A 14,224-nucleotide genomic window follows, 5' to 3' on the forward strand; every position below is an offset into this window, starting at 1 on the left:
TCATTTTACTTTCAAGATCTCAATATATCCCTGGATGTCTCGATGCCTTTTCCTCTTCCTGTGATGTCGTTCTGCTAAAAACATTGGGTTTTACTTCCTTGCAGCTTTTAGGTCTTGGCTTTCTCTTATTCACTCATCTAACTCTACTCCTAGGCTAGCTTACATGGTGCCCTTCATTGATCACATTATTTGACAACACACGAAAGCACTTTCCCTTCCGACCGTGGAAAACTCCCTGTGACATACTCAGTGAATTTTTGCTTGACCAAAACTGTACTCAGGCTCTCAAAATTTGGCTTCTCTTAACTTTTAACACAGACTAAATCATTAACAGCTGAACCACCTTCCCGAAATAGTTTATTCCAAGAGCAGATCAGCCAGCAAAACGAAAACACTGAAACAACCTGATTTTGCCAACTGCTCATCCTGCTTGCATACCTTCCTCTCAAAAAAAAACCCTCTGGTTAATTTGGCTTCCTCCTCCCATGCAAGAAAAGCCACATTATGCTCAACTTTGAGGTTCTTCAGACTTTTGAGATCAAAACATTCTCCCATCTGCAATACCCTATAAGTTCTCATCTCAGTCTATTTATTTAGATTTGACATCTGGAACTTTTGATTTTAGGTACATCATGTTTCATATTCCTCGTGACTTTCTAAGACTCCACTTAGTACACCTATTTATCTTCATGTATTTATTCTCTTTTGCTTAGAATCTGAAAGATGGTAGATCATGGTTTCCTGTTGCATCGGCTCGTCTTCCATTACCCACCCCACACATAGCAGGTGCTCAGAGAACATGTCACTTAAAAGGATATACAGAGTCTTATTGGCATTGTGATGGAAGTTGAACACATCAAAATCTAGAAATAAAGAGATATTTGGTAGCACCTCTGCCAAGATCTCATTCTCTACCCCATAGCCAAGAAAAGTCTCCGACATAGTCCTCAGGGTAGGTTCATATTGAGATTATCTAAGGTCAACAGTGGCACTCCGTTTGATTTAATGTAGTCTTCTAAGTCCTTTTCCTCTCTTTGAACTTTGTTCAGAGACAGAAGCCAAGTTTTTTTCCATGATATTAGTAAGCCAATGGATTTTCAGTCACCTCTTCTTAGGACATCCCTATTGGTCTGGGCTGAACTCGGATTCCATTGGATACAGCCACTTCTGTAGCCCATCCTTGTAGCCTGTTTCCTTGTTCTCAGTCCTGGTGTTCTATCTTCTGATTTATTCCTTCCTCCCTTCCTCACTTAACTGGATCTGCCCACCCATATTTCCTTGTCTCCTTGGTGATGTACCATTACTGTCTCTCTCATCTGCAATCTTCTTTATTTCATTTTACTAAAATATGATTTTGTTTGGATGTTGTTGTTGTTTCTTGGTTGGATTGTTTGTTTGGTTTGAGATAGGGGTTCTCTGTGTAGCCATAGCTGCCCTGGAATTCACTCTGTAGACCAGGTTGCCTTGAACCCAAAGATTCACCTTCTTCTGCCTTCCAAAATCTAAGATTAAAAGCATGAACCATCACTGCTTGGTACCAAAATAAGGTTTTATGCTCACATCCAGAGATAGAAAAAGAACTTTCTGAATTTATTGTTTTTCCAATCATGGATTAAATATTTATAGTTTGAGTTTTTATCAAAAAAGATCTAAGGTCACAAACTTTGTATCCAACATTTCTCCTTTCTTCTCACATAGACAAAACAAGAAAGAAGAAAGAGAAAAGTTAATGGTTCACAACCACAGTGAATCACATTCACATTATTAATCTTTTTTTCACATTGCTGATCAGTTCTGCAACGTATAAGAATCCATTAAAATGAATGAGATAGCAGTGTCTCTGTGTCGCAAGCATCACTACCTATGGGGCCATGTTCAAATGTATTCAAAGCACATACGTTTTCTGGGCTCACAAAATCAAGCAGGGAACCACTTGAAAGAAAATTATGGGATTTCTGGGCCAGGAGATAAAGAAAGAAAGCTTTAAAACTACAGAGAAAAAGAAATCTTCCCTTACATTTGCAGAAGATGAATTTTATTTTAACTCTTTTTTTTAAGTGTAGCCAAGCCTAATATTATATTTTGTATCTTCTTATCTTGTTTTCCAAATTTTAGAGCTTCAAACAAGGTGGATACTGAAAGAAAGAGCCTCAAATCCAAGCCAGCACCATCAGTGAACGTCAGAGTGTAGTGTGTAAAATGTAAGTAGTCTTTTTGTCTAATTCATAGAATAATAATGTGGATTACATGACAACAGCAGCAAAAACCTTCCCAGTAAACTTATAATCAATTGCATAGCTAGTTTTTAATTTCTAATATGAATATATTGTTATACAAACAATTTTCTGTTGGGTAACTGGTGCCTTAACATTCTGTTTTCTTAAGTTTATATATAAATTATATAGATTTTTCTAAATGACTGTGAACCACCATTAGAACCATGCATTCAGAAGAATAACAGAAACACATTGGGCACAAAAGTTTCTCCCAAAGGCAATAGCCTTAAAGTTCTCATCTCAGTCTGTTTATTTGGTGCAAAGGGGGAAATTACCTAGCTGATTCAAAAAATTCATGACAAGGCTGAACAATGATGATTGCTGTATGCCAAAGGATATTGGATAATGATGTTGGAAAGGCTTTTTTTTTCATTTGTTATAACCTAATTAAGGATTAGGGATGAAAGTCGGGCAGTGGTGGCACACGCCTTTAATCCCAGCGCTGAGGAGGCAGAGGCAGGTGGATTTCTGAGTTTGAGGCCAGCCTGGTCTACAGAGTGAGTTCCAGGACTGCCAGGGTTATACAGAGAAACCCTGTCTCGAACAAAAAAACGAATTAGGGATGAAACTACTGATTTCTAGTTGACAGTATTCATGGAGACTGCTAAATACCTACACAGTGCAGAACAGACCACACATCAAAGCATTCTCTAGTTGAATATGCTAATGTGAAGAAATTTTGAGTAGGGAGTGTAAAAATTGTGCTGTAGATATGGAACTAACAGACAAATTATGGAACACAGTGCAAAGTCTTAGCATTGACTCTGGGATATGTAAAGTGTGTCATAAAAATGTCTAATCATTTGCGTGTTTACATATAAACGTGTGTGTATGTGTGTATAAATAGGATATCAATTTGAGAGGGAGCTGTAGGGGAAAGCTGGGGGGAGTTGAAAGAGGAATGGGACGTGTAGAAATGATGAAAATGCAGTGTTACTTTTGTATGAAATGCTCCAAGAAGAGTCTCACCTGATTGATAGGCTGCTTAACAAAGACTTCCTCAATTAACTAATAGATTGAAAGGCATAAAGTTAGATATTTTATACACGTAAAAAATAAATTCAATGTTTTTATAAAATAAAGCAAAAACTGTAAGGTGAAATTGTTTAGCTCTGGAAGCTACTAGAAGAGCTAATGCCATGCACATTATTAAGATCCTCTTCTAGTCCCAGTTACTGAGCACCAGTCAGTGGGAAGGGGAAACTGAGAGCAATACTCTTTTTTTTTTCTTTTTTTATTGGACATTTTACTTACATTTCAGACGTCATCCCCTTTCCTCATTTCCTCCCCACCCAGAAACCCCCTATCCTATGCCCCCTCCTTCTGCTTCTATGAGGATATGCTCCCACCCACAGACTCCCACCTCCTCTCCCTAGAATTCCCCCACACTCGGGCATCCAGCCTTCACAGGTCCAAGGACTTCCTCTCCCACTTATGCCCAACAAGCAACACTTTATTACCAAGTCGACAGCAGGCATCTGTCAATCCTTGGGAGGCTGGATTATATCTGCAGAAAATAAAAGACCACATTATATGAGACTATGAGAATACACACATGCATACGCACATAATATATATTAGCTTATTTCACTACTTAGTTTGTGTTTTCCAAGTAAGGACAAGTAGGTGGCCCATTCATGTGCTTCTTTCTCTGCTTCAAAAGGGAACTGCCTTTTGGAGTTTGTGCCTATTTATATTCTCTCTTGAAGACAAAAATAAAATCAACGATCTGAGTTATTTTCTAATACAATGGTTTCTTTTGGTAAGGATTTTTAGTTTGATACATCTTTGAATTTCCTGTCTCTGTAAGCATGGCTTGGATAGAGGGTTAAGGGGTGCTCAGATATGTCCCAAAGAATGAAATTCAGAATTGTTTTTGAAGCTATTTAGTTCCAAGGAGCTGTGAATAACCAATTAAGTTGTAAATATAATCATTGAAGTTCTTCCTACTTTGTAGAGGTCCAGTTGGACCTATAGCTAAGGTTGCCCTCTGAGGATGAGGCCACACTGTCCTTGGAAGCTCACGTCCCATGGACAGTCCTGTACATAAAAAAATAATAATTAAATTGTAGGGTGGGGTCTCCAAAAAGATGATATTGTGTACTGAGAAAAAGAGTGAAAACCACAGCAGCTATTGCACCAACAGAAAAGAGACAGGATATCACACTAGACAACACCCTATTGTTTTTTTAAAAAACACTACAAAACACTACCACAGAGTACAAACCACAAGTTTTAGGCTCTCAGTTAGCAAATGTTATATAATCTTCCTTTGACAACAGTCTTTCTGTGAAAAGATCTCCCAGCTGTCTCCATCCCTAGCTTCATCCTTCAATGCTCACATTACCTTCCAATAATTTTTTAATGAAATTTGCCCATTTTTTGTATCATTGAATTTTGCACATAATTCTGCCTGGGATTCCTTCCCATGCTTTCATTGGTTATTATATGTCCTATAGAGTAGAAAGCATGACTTTTTCCCCCTAGCCCTGCCATGTGAGATTTTAAATTATAGTTAACTGATAAATCCACATAGGTCAACAGAAGTTGGAGTAGTTCACAATTCACTATTTAAGTCTTATTTAGATGTAATATGTAAAGAACTAGTTAGTTAAAAATAAATAGACGCTATTAAACACTCAAAACAAACACTATTATTTAAATGGCACTAATTAACTAACAGAAAAAAAATACCATGCTTACCTCCCTGAAAATGATCTTAACACTAAATATGACATTGGTAACATCTGACCGAGTAGAACAGATATATTATTTAGGGTAAAACTTGAGTGTTTATATTAAAAAGTGTTGAAACTATTTTGGGGTATGCTCCAGAGAAAGGGAAAATTCACAAATTCAGCACTTTCATGGATGTGTACAACAGGTGGTAGAAATAAAATTGGCTAAGCAAACATTCTGTGACATAAAGACTGTGCCCTGATGGGTGTACTCTTGGGGAACAGGAACTTAAAATTATCTTAAAGCACAGACAGAAGGAGTGACTTACTTGAAACAGGGTTATCCTGCATATGGGCACAGAGAAGCCCAAAACAGAATGTATTCAAACAGGCATGTCAAACCTGCTATTAACTCACATGAACATCAGGTGAGGCATCTGAACTGGTTAAACTCAGAACATCCATTACCAGGAGATGTATCATCTAAGTTTGAAGAGTGGGAAGTAGCATCCAGTGATGTGTCCTGTGTGCAGTAGTCTGGAACTCTGTCCCTCTGGCTGGACAGCCATTGAAATCATGAAATCAAAGCAACTGTGATGGTCCCCTGAGACCCCACTGGATTGAGCCTAGTAATATTCCCTTATAGATGTGTGGGAAGGCTCACATAGCAGTACCACATAAAATGTTCGAATGTGTTCCATCCCTCCCCCAGGATATAAAAGAACTCAACAATTGCTATGGTGAGCACAACTCTTCTATGATCTGCCCATATGTTGCTCATAATCCTCAAAGTTGATTTTGACCATGCAACTCTATGCAACCCCAATTATATCCACTGGTTTGCACAGGAAACATTTATTTGATTTGTCTTAAGATCCCAGTGAACAGATTGATGTTCAGCTCAAGACATCCCAACACCAAGTTCTCAGCACAAAGGAAATTTATTTGTCCCAGAGGGACAAAACATAGGGATTAAGAGACAAAAACCAGAGAGAAAAGATGGGGGAAAAGGAGAAGGTAACAAAGGAAAGGTGGGAATATTTGTTCAAGAGGGACAAAGTACTGTATCTGAAGAGAGGATATAGATATGACCCATAGGCAAATGGCAGTTTAAAATATAAATGAGAAACTTCATGTTAGGATAAGGTGTTTAATTTGATTGGACTATGTTAATTAGGGCAGTCACTGAGGGCTTTTGATTGCTTGACTTCAATACTTTAATAGCTGGACTTTGGTAGTCAGCCTCAAGGGGAGAAAGTGGCCAAATAGGGGAATGGACCTCAGTGTCAAGCTTTAAGAATGTAATCTAACATTTTCAGCAAGCAACAGGGAATGGGAAAAAGGCAAGGTGTGCCAGAGACATGTTTGCCATGCTTTGACTAGCTAGAGTGCTTTTACCCTGTCTGGGTGAATAGGCATCTGTCCACGCCTCCCCAGGAAAAGACCCCCAAATGGTGAGATGATAATGTTTTCCTTAAGTAAACCAGTTACAAAGGCCTCATAGTTGGTATGAAGTTAAATTCATCTCTCTCTTCTGGCTTTTTGTATCACCTTTAAATGGCCTTGAGTGAAATCTTGTATAAAAGCTTTTACATAGAATCATAGATGTAATCTTTTTGCCCAGTAATGAGAGTTTGTAAATGGGGAAATGAGTTAACAATGCTTTCCCCTCCAAGTTCATAAATATAAAGAAATTATGATTAGACATGAAAAGAAATGTTAAAGACATGAATATGGATCTATAAAGATAAACTAAATGATTTTCTTAGACTAAAATGTGTTCATTTCATACCCAATTTCCAAAACCACTTTCTTCTGTTGATGCTCAAGACCACACTCCATCTCTCTACGTCACCATGGAAAATGAATGAAGCAAGGTTTGGGGGAGAATTAGAGTAGGGCGTATCAGTGCAGAATTTTAATAATGAGAGAAACCTATTTTCTTAAAACCCTGCATGGGAGGAACTTTCAAGGTTGTTGCCTGTCATAAGCAGGTGAAACCCAAGGAGGAAACTGCTCATATGCTGTAGATTAGACTCAGAGGCTATTGATGCACTTCATGGAGTTGGCAGGGCAGGTTACCAAAGAGAAGTACACAGTTTATACAGAAATCCTCGGGATGTAGGAGGGCAATCCCTGTGGATCTTTGACCCAGAGCTGGCTGTACGCACACTGAGCATCTCCAGTAGCACCCAGAATCCCTTGGTACTGAAGGAAAGACACTTCTATATAATAAAATTATATCTGTGTAAATATTTAAATTAACTAGAACGTTTTTTCGAAACAATTTGGGTGAAAAAGGAAATCATAGGAATCATTAATATATTTCCAGTAATTATAATGGATGTACAACATTTCAACGTTTTGGTGACACAGCTAAGCCAGAATATGGCATAATTTTACCTTTAGATAAGTTAAGATTCCAAGAAAAAAAGTTCACATCTTTCTATACTTCTGAAGAATTAGGAGAAATATAGACACAATAAACTCAAAATAAATAGAAACAAGGACATGATAAACAGTAAAATATAAACCAGCAAAGTCATATGTAAACATTTGTAGGAAATCAAAATGCCAACACTAAACTTTTAAAAAAGGATTACCAAACGTTCTCAGACTACGTCTAACACAGTACATGCCAGGATTTTTGCTACATGTTTATTATCCCGATGTTTGACATATCTAAGAATTCATAGATGATCTCCAAAAACACCACAAATCTACTATAAAACATCTAAAAATTTGACTCTCCACTGGTAGCACCTGAAATTGTCTAGATATTTGGCTGGCAAATGAATGGACAATAAAAATCTTACCTAGCTTCATTTTACTATTATTGTTTTCATTTTTAATTAAATAATTCATTTATTTACCTTACATCCTATGACCTCAGTTTCCCCTCCCTCCTCTACTCCCAGTCTTTTCCCTCTACCCCCCCATCCACTCCTTCTCTATTTCTCTTAAGAAAATGAGAGGCTTCCCATGGATATCAATCTGCCGTGGCATATCAAGTTGTAGTAAAACTAAGTACATCTTCTCCTATTGAGGCTAGGTGAGACAGTCCAGTAGAGAGATAGGGTTGCAAAGGCAGGTAACAGAGTCAGAGACAGGCCTGCTCCCCATTCACACCCTGCTGATAGGAGTCCCATACGCAGACAAAGCTACACAACTGTTACATACATGCAGAGGGCCTAGGTCAGTCTCATGCATGCTCTCTAGTTGGTGGCACAGACTCTGTGAGCCCCTATGGGCCCAGTTAGTTGATTCTGTAGGTTTCTTGTTTCTCGCCTTGACCTCTCTGGCTCCTTCAGTCATTCCCCCCCCCTTCCACTGGATTCCCCAAGCTCTGCCTAATGTTTGGCTGTGGGTGTCTACATCTGTTTTCATCAGTTCCTGGGTAAAACCTCTCTGATGGTGATTACTCTAGGCTCCTTTCTGCAAGTATAGCAGAATATCATTAACAGTGTCAGGAGTGGGCTCCCTCTCATGGCCTGGGTCTCAAGGTGGACCAGGCATTGGTCAGCTATTCCCTCAATTTCAGCTCCATTTTACCCCTACCTCTTGTAAGCAGGACAAACTGTAGGTTAAATGTCCCAGTCCCTCCTTTGGAAGTCTGCCTTGGTTAGAGAAGATGATTGATTCGGGCATAAACCTATGGTTTCATAACTGACATTGCTAGGAGTCTTAGCTAATGTCAACCTCATAGCTTCCTGGGAGTTTCCATTGTCCTAGTTTTCTAGCACATTACAGAGATTGCCTCCCTACCCCACCAACTAGCTCTATGCATAATTAATTTTGTTTTTAAAAACATTTAAGTACAAAACTAATTTTAATCAGTCTTCTTTTTAATTTTTTCATTAAGAATTTTATATATACATACAATATGTTTTGATCAAACCCGAACTCCATTTCCTCCTCTCAATTCCTTCTTTATTCATCCACCACCTTTCCTTCAGTGTGCTCCTTTTCAAAACCCATTGAGTGCACATAGGGCTTCCTAAGTGTCCGTGGATGTAAGTCCATCTGCTAGATGATGAGTAGCCTCTCAGGACCCACTTTCCTGGAAGGAGAAGACTCTCCTTTCCTCAACAGCTTATAACTCCTCAGCTAGGGTTGAGACATTATGAGTTCCTCTCTAATCCAAGCTGTGATATTGGCTGTATTAACCTCATACAGGTATGCATGAAATCATAGCCACCGTGAGTCCATGTGTGTAATGGCCTTGTAAGGACAAACAAATGCTTTTTTGCAGTACACATCCCCTACTTCTGACTTACTATCCTATCACCACTCTTCTATGATATCTCTCAGAAATTGGTTGAGGGGGTATGATACAGATGTCACATTTAGAACTGACTACTCTATAGTCTCTTATTCTCCTGCACCCTAAAATGTTGCAATTTTGATCTACTTTAAAAAAAAATTCTCTGGTTCCATCCATTTACCTAGGAAACTCTCAAATTCATTGTTGTTAACAGCTGAGTAATACTCCATTGTGTAAATATACCACATTTTTTAATCCATTCCTCAGTTGAAGGACATCTGGGTTCTTTCCAGCTCCTGGCTATTATAAATAAGGCTGCTATGAACATAGTCGAGCATATGTTTTTGTTATATGTTCGAGCATCTTCTGGGTATATGCCTAGGAGTGGTATAGCTGGATCCTCAGGTAATGCTATGTCCAATTTTCTGAGGAACCGCCACACTGATTTCCAAAGTGGTTGCACCATCTTGCAGTCCCACCAACAAAGGAGGAGTGTTCCTCTTTCTCCACACCCTCGCCAGCATCTACTGTCACCTGAGTTTTTAATCTTAGCCATTCTGACTGGTGTGAGATGGAATCTCAGGGTTGTTTTGATTTGCATTTCCCTGACGACTAAAGATACTGAACATTTCTTTAGGTGCTTCTCAGCCATTCGAGTTTCTTCCGTTGAAAATTCTTTGTTAAGCTCTATACCCCATTTTTAATAGGGTTATTTGGTTGTCTGGAGTCTAATTTCTTGAGTTCTTTGCATATATTGGATATTAGCCCTCTATCAGATGTAGGATTGGTAGAGATATTTTCCCAATTTGTTGGTTGTCGTTTTGTCCTATTGACAGTGTCCTTTGCCTTACAGAAAGTTTGCAATTTTATGAAGTCCCATTTGTCAATTCTTGATCTTAGAGCATATGCCATTGGTGTTCTGTTCAGGAACTTTTCCCCTGTGCCCAAGTATTCGAGGTTTTTCCCCACCTTCTCTTCTATTAGTTTCAGTGTATCTGGTTTTATGTGGAGGTCCTTTATCCACTTAAACTTGAGCTTTGTACAAGGAGATAAGAATGGATCAATTTTCATTCTTCTACATGTTGTCCTCCAGTTGAACCAGCACCATTTGTTGAAAATGCTGTCCTTTTTCCACTGGACAGTTTTAGCTCCTTTGTCAAAGATCAAGTGACCATAGGAGTGTGGGTTCATTTCTGGGTCTTCAATTCTATTCCATGGTTCTTCCTGCCTGTCTCTGTACCAATACCAGGTAGTTTTTATCACTATTGCTCTGTAGTACAGCTTGAGGTCAGGGATGGTGATTCCTCCCGAAGTTCTTTTATTGTTGAGAATAGTTTTCACTATCCAACTCTGTGAAGAATTGAGTAGGGGTTACATCCACAGACAAGAAGGAGGAGGGGTGAAGGGATAGGGGGTTCCTTGGTGGTTGGGTTATGGGGTAAGGGGACAACATATGAAATGTAAATAACACATCCAATAAAAAAATTTTAAAAAATTCTCTGATGAGAGAAAAGAGATGCAGCAATCTATGGGTATAAACATAAAAATGTAGATTAAAGTTTAATACTATGTCTCATTAACAGCATAAGAGTAATAGGTTCTCCCCTAATTCCTAAAATATATCAGGCTGGGGATTCAGAGCTCAGTGCGAGGCATGAGTTTCAGTTTGTGGAACAGCCTTTAAATCTAATGAAAAAGTTGTTCTTTACTCCCTTAATCTTCCAGCCACCATTGAGTAAGCATATCTTGCAAGCTTGGTCATTACTGTACCTCACAGGGTTCACAGCTGGGTAAAACTAGTCATTACTTTTCCCTTCAGTCGAGTGTATTGAACTTTCTATCAAGAAGAAAGTTAGCCAGTAGGGAAGAAGCTTCCAGATCACATCTATCTTGATTTATCTACCTCTCATGACAAAAGCAAGTGGTATCTTCAGCAATAGGATCTTAGTATCAAGTACTAGAGGATAGCCAAAGTCAATGGCAATAGTCTGTAATTTGGAGAGAATTTTTGCTACTGTATTGATCAATACCTTTTTAAAAAAAAGCGAAGTACTGCTGCACTGCCTCCCTTATGTTAGACTAACTCCACTTAAGCATTTGTATATGTGTATGCCGATAACTTGAGGAAGATTCTACAGTACTGTTTCCCTATGGCATTTTCAAAAGTCTTTAGGGTCATTTGGGCATTTCAGCTAGGATCGTCGCTATTGGGTCCCAGGAGACTGACACATCCCTGGTATCTGGGACTTTCTAGAGGTTCCTCTCTGTCCCCCACCCAACCCCAGACTGCTGTATATTTCTGTTTATTCTGGTCTTCTGGGCTTCTCTCCTGTCTCCCCCAAATACCTGACCTGGCCCCCCCCTTTCCTCTCCCCTTCCTGTCTCCCATCCAGATCCCTCCCTCCCTCTACCTCTGGTAATTATTTTGTTCCTCCTTCTAAGTGGAATTGAAGCATCCACACTTGGGCCTTCCTTCTTGTTAAGCTTCACATGGTCTGTGAGTTGTATCATGGGTATTCTAAACTTTCAGTGTCACTAGCTTGAGTGTTAGAATCCCCTGGAGGCCCATCTTGGTGAATCATTTCATTGGCATCCTTGATGGTGTGATGCCAGTTTTCTGGCCAAAGGGTTCACAAAGAGATGGAAAGGGGAAGGAGTATTGTGTTCAAAACTTCATACTCGAACTGCAGCACACTTAGCACAGAGGAGTAAAGTGTTTCTTCACCTCACAAAAGCCACTTGGCTCAACTCTCTTCCCTCCCAGTGCTGTCTCCTTTGGCTGATTGAACCTTGAAGTTTTCTTGGGACAGAGCTGAAGTACACTTGAGGTAATAGGACTATTTCTCACAGTTCAGAATGTGGCCTTTGCATTGGGAACCAGAGGGGGAAAAAGAAAATGATAAGCCAAGTAAGATAAAGGGTAAACAAGTTTACATCAGAAGGGAGTCAGAAACCACAGTTATCAAAAAAAAAAATAAAATAACAAGAGATCACCCAGGAAGTGGTTTCAGGTGTTGGCACTTGAAAAGATGCAGTGTGTTCTAGACCCTCAATAAGTTTAGAAAATAATTAAACTTTTGAGAGTATGCAGAATGGGCAATATTTTAGAAACTGTTCTAAGCCCTTTGTTTTTACTCATATATAAACTATATTTGTGTATATTCCCTATCAGCAAAATCAGGATATAACTTGTTGTCCTTTTCAAAGATGCCAAGTCCCAGAGAGACATTAAGAAACTCACTAAATTATCACCACTAATTTGTACTGAAATCAGGCTTTAGATTACACAGTATGCTTTAAAAATGATTATTCCTACTATACTGTTCAATCCACCCCAATATCAAAGACTTCATTACTATGGACATGAACTATGGGTTAGATGGGAAGGCTGGCCTGCAGTTGCTCTTGAAGGAGTCAGAAACCTGGGGGGTAAGTGTGCATCCTGAATCCCCAACCTTGCTGAGAGATGGGACGACAACAGCCTGCAGTATCATTCTTCACACCCTCCATCCTAAAGTATATGTGTGGTTCTGAAATGAGCTAATCCCCTGAAAGTGAGTTACACTAGCATTGATTTATCAGCTTTCTTAGACTTGCTTCACACCACGGAGAGGTGGCTTCAGAGAGGATGAGGTGAAGTTTTCACAGTGTGTGTCTATGATGAGAAAGCATGTACGGCCTTGTCTTGTCACTGCTTTTATGGAAATTACGGTCTGAAGAGAATAACAAACGTCAGTTATTGAATTAAATGGTGAGAGTGTGTAGCTGCACAGTGATGTAGGTGCTCTGACGGAGAGCAGCAAAGGTCTGTCTGTGTTGGTGATACACAGAGGGCCAGCTGCCTGGGGCAGCAACAGTGTCTCTTTAGAGAAATAAATGCATGGCTGTGAGATATAAGATAAAAGGGGTGGGGGATTAAGGAGGTGACACAGGAGAAGAGAGTTTTGAGCAGAATCAACAACCCTTATTGAGGCAAAGGAGCAAGGACTGAAGTCTCCCACTCGGGCCAGCTCCAAGGCAGGGAACAGGTGTGCAGGGAGTTAACAGCAACAAAAGTGGGCCAGGCAACCCTTGACAGGGCCACAGACTCTGGACAAAGCAGACTGGGAGGAGCCTAAGCAAGGGACATCCAGTGCTCCTGGAGTGTGGCCAAATAATGAATTTTGGGTCCTTCTTGCCTCCTCCAATGTCACTTCGGTCTCAGCAGAATTCTGGATGCAGAGGCCCTCACCGAGCACCTGAGGCCTGAGACAACATGAATATCACACACACACCCCATCCCAGCAAAGTCTTCTCTTGCCATGTCTGAATCCCTACATGTCCCCAGTCTGTGAGAAATACTCATCATAGGCCGCATAGCAAATTAACCTACCCAGGAGCCTCTCTTCCTCCAAGTGCACAAAAATGCATGGGAGTATTAATTCATGATTAAGGCAGCATGGGTACTGGGTCCAACACCATATCCAGGTCTTGGCAAATAAGCAGTAGGTGACAACTTAATTTGTATTCAGGGCTCATTCATTTTGAACTCTGTTTTTCTCCAACCTCAGCGGAGTGAACATTCTAAGATCTCACTTTGTGAAAACAGACAGCTCATCATTACTTCAGCCCAGTAGCCCACTAATGCATCATGCATGTGAGAGCAGCCTGTGGGAGCAGCAGTTTGAGGACCATGAGCCACTCTGAGGAAGGGAAGGATGAGCCAAAAGGAAGAAATGTTGACTTGCATAATTTTACTGTATGGTTTCTTAAAGAAGAACACAATTGTGATTGGGCTCAAAATGTTAATTCTATCCCTCCAAAAGACAATGAACTGTAAATATTTCTTATGTGAGTATTCATTTGAGAAAATTATTTCTATATTTATGTACCTTTTTATTTATTCAATTAACCACTGCGGGATCATTTCATAATGTGTTCTGAATCTAAAGTAAATAAGTATAATTTAGTGTCTCCCTTCAAGGACATCACAGTGTATAAGAAAGAGAAAACATTTACATGAAGAA

General features: G+C 39.6%; 1 long non-coding RNA gene across 1 annotated transcript; it reads left to right on the plus strand.

The window, feature by feature from the left end:
- Positions 1-2,117: 2,117 nt before the first annotated feature.
- Positions 2,118-14,043, plus strand: LOC114615911. Its single transcript, XR_003710548.1, has 2 exons — positions 2,118-2,201; positions 13,769-14,043. It is a non-coding gene; the product is annotated as an uncharacterized LOC114615911 (long non-coding RNA).
- Positions 14,044-14,224: the final 181 nt, after the last annotated feature.

The sequence above is a fragment of the Grammomys surdaster genome, unplaced genomic scaffold (assembly GCF_004785775.1).
Source record: "Grammomys surdaster isolate TR1022 unplaced genomic scaffold, NIH_TR_1.0 192864, whole genome shotgun sequence".
NCBI classification, from domain to species: domain Eukaryota; kingdom Metazoa; phylum Chordata; class Mammalia; order Rodentia; family Muridae; genus Grammomys; species Grammomys surdaster.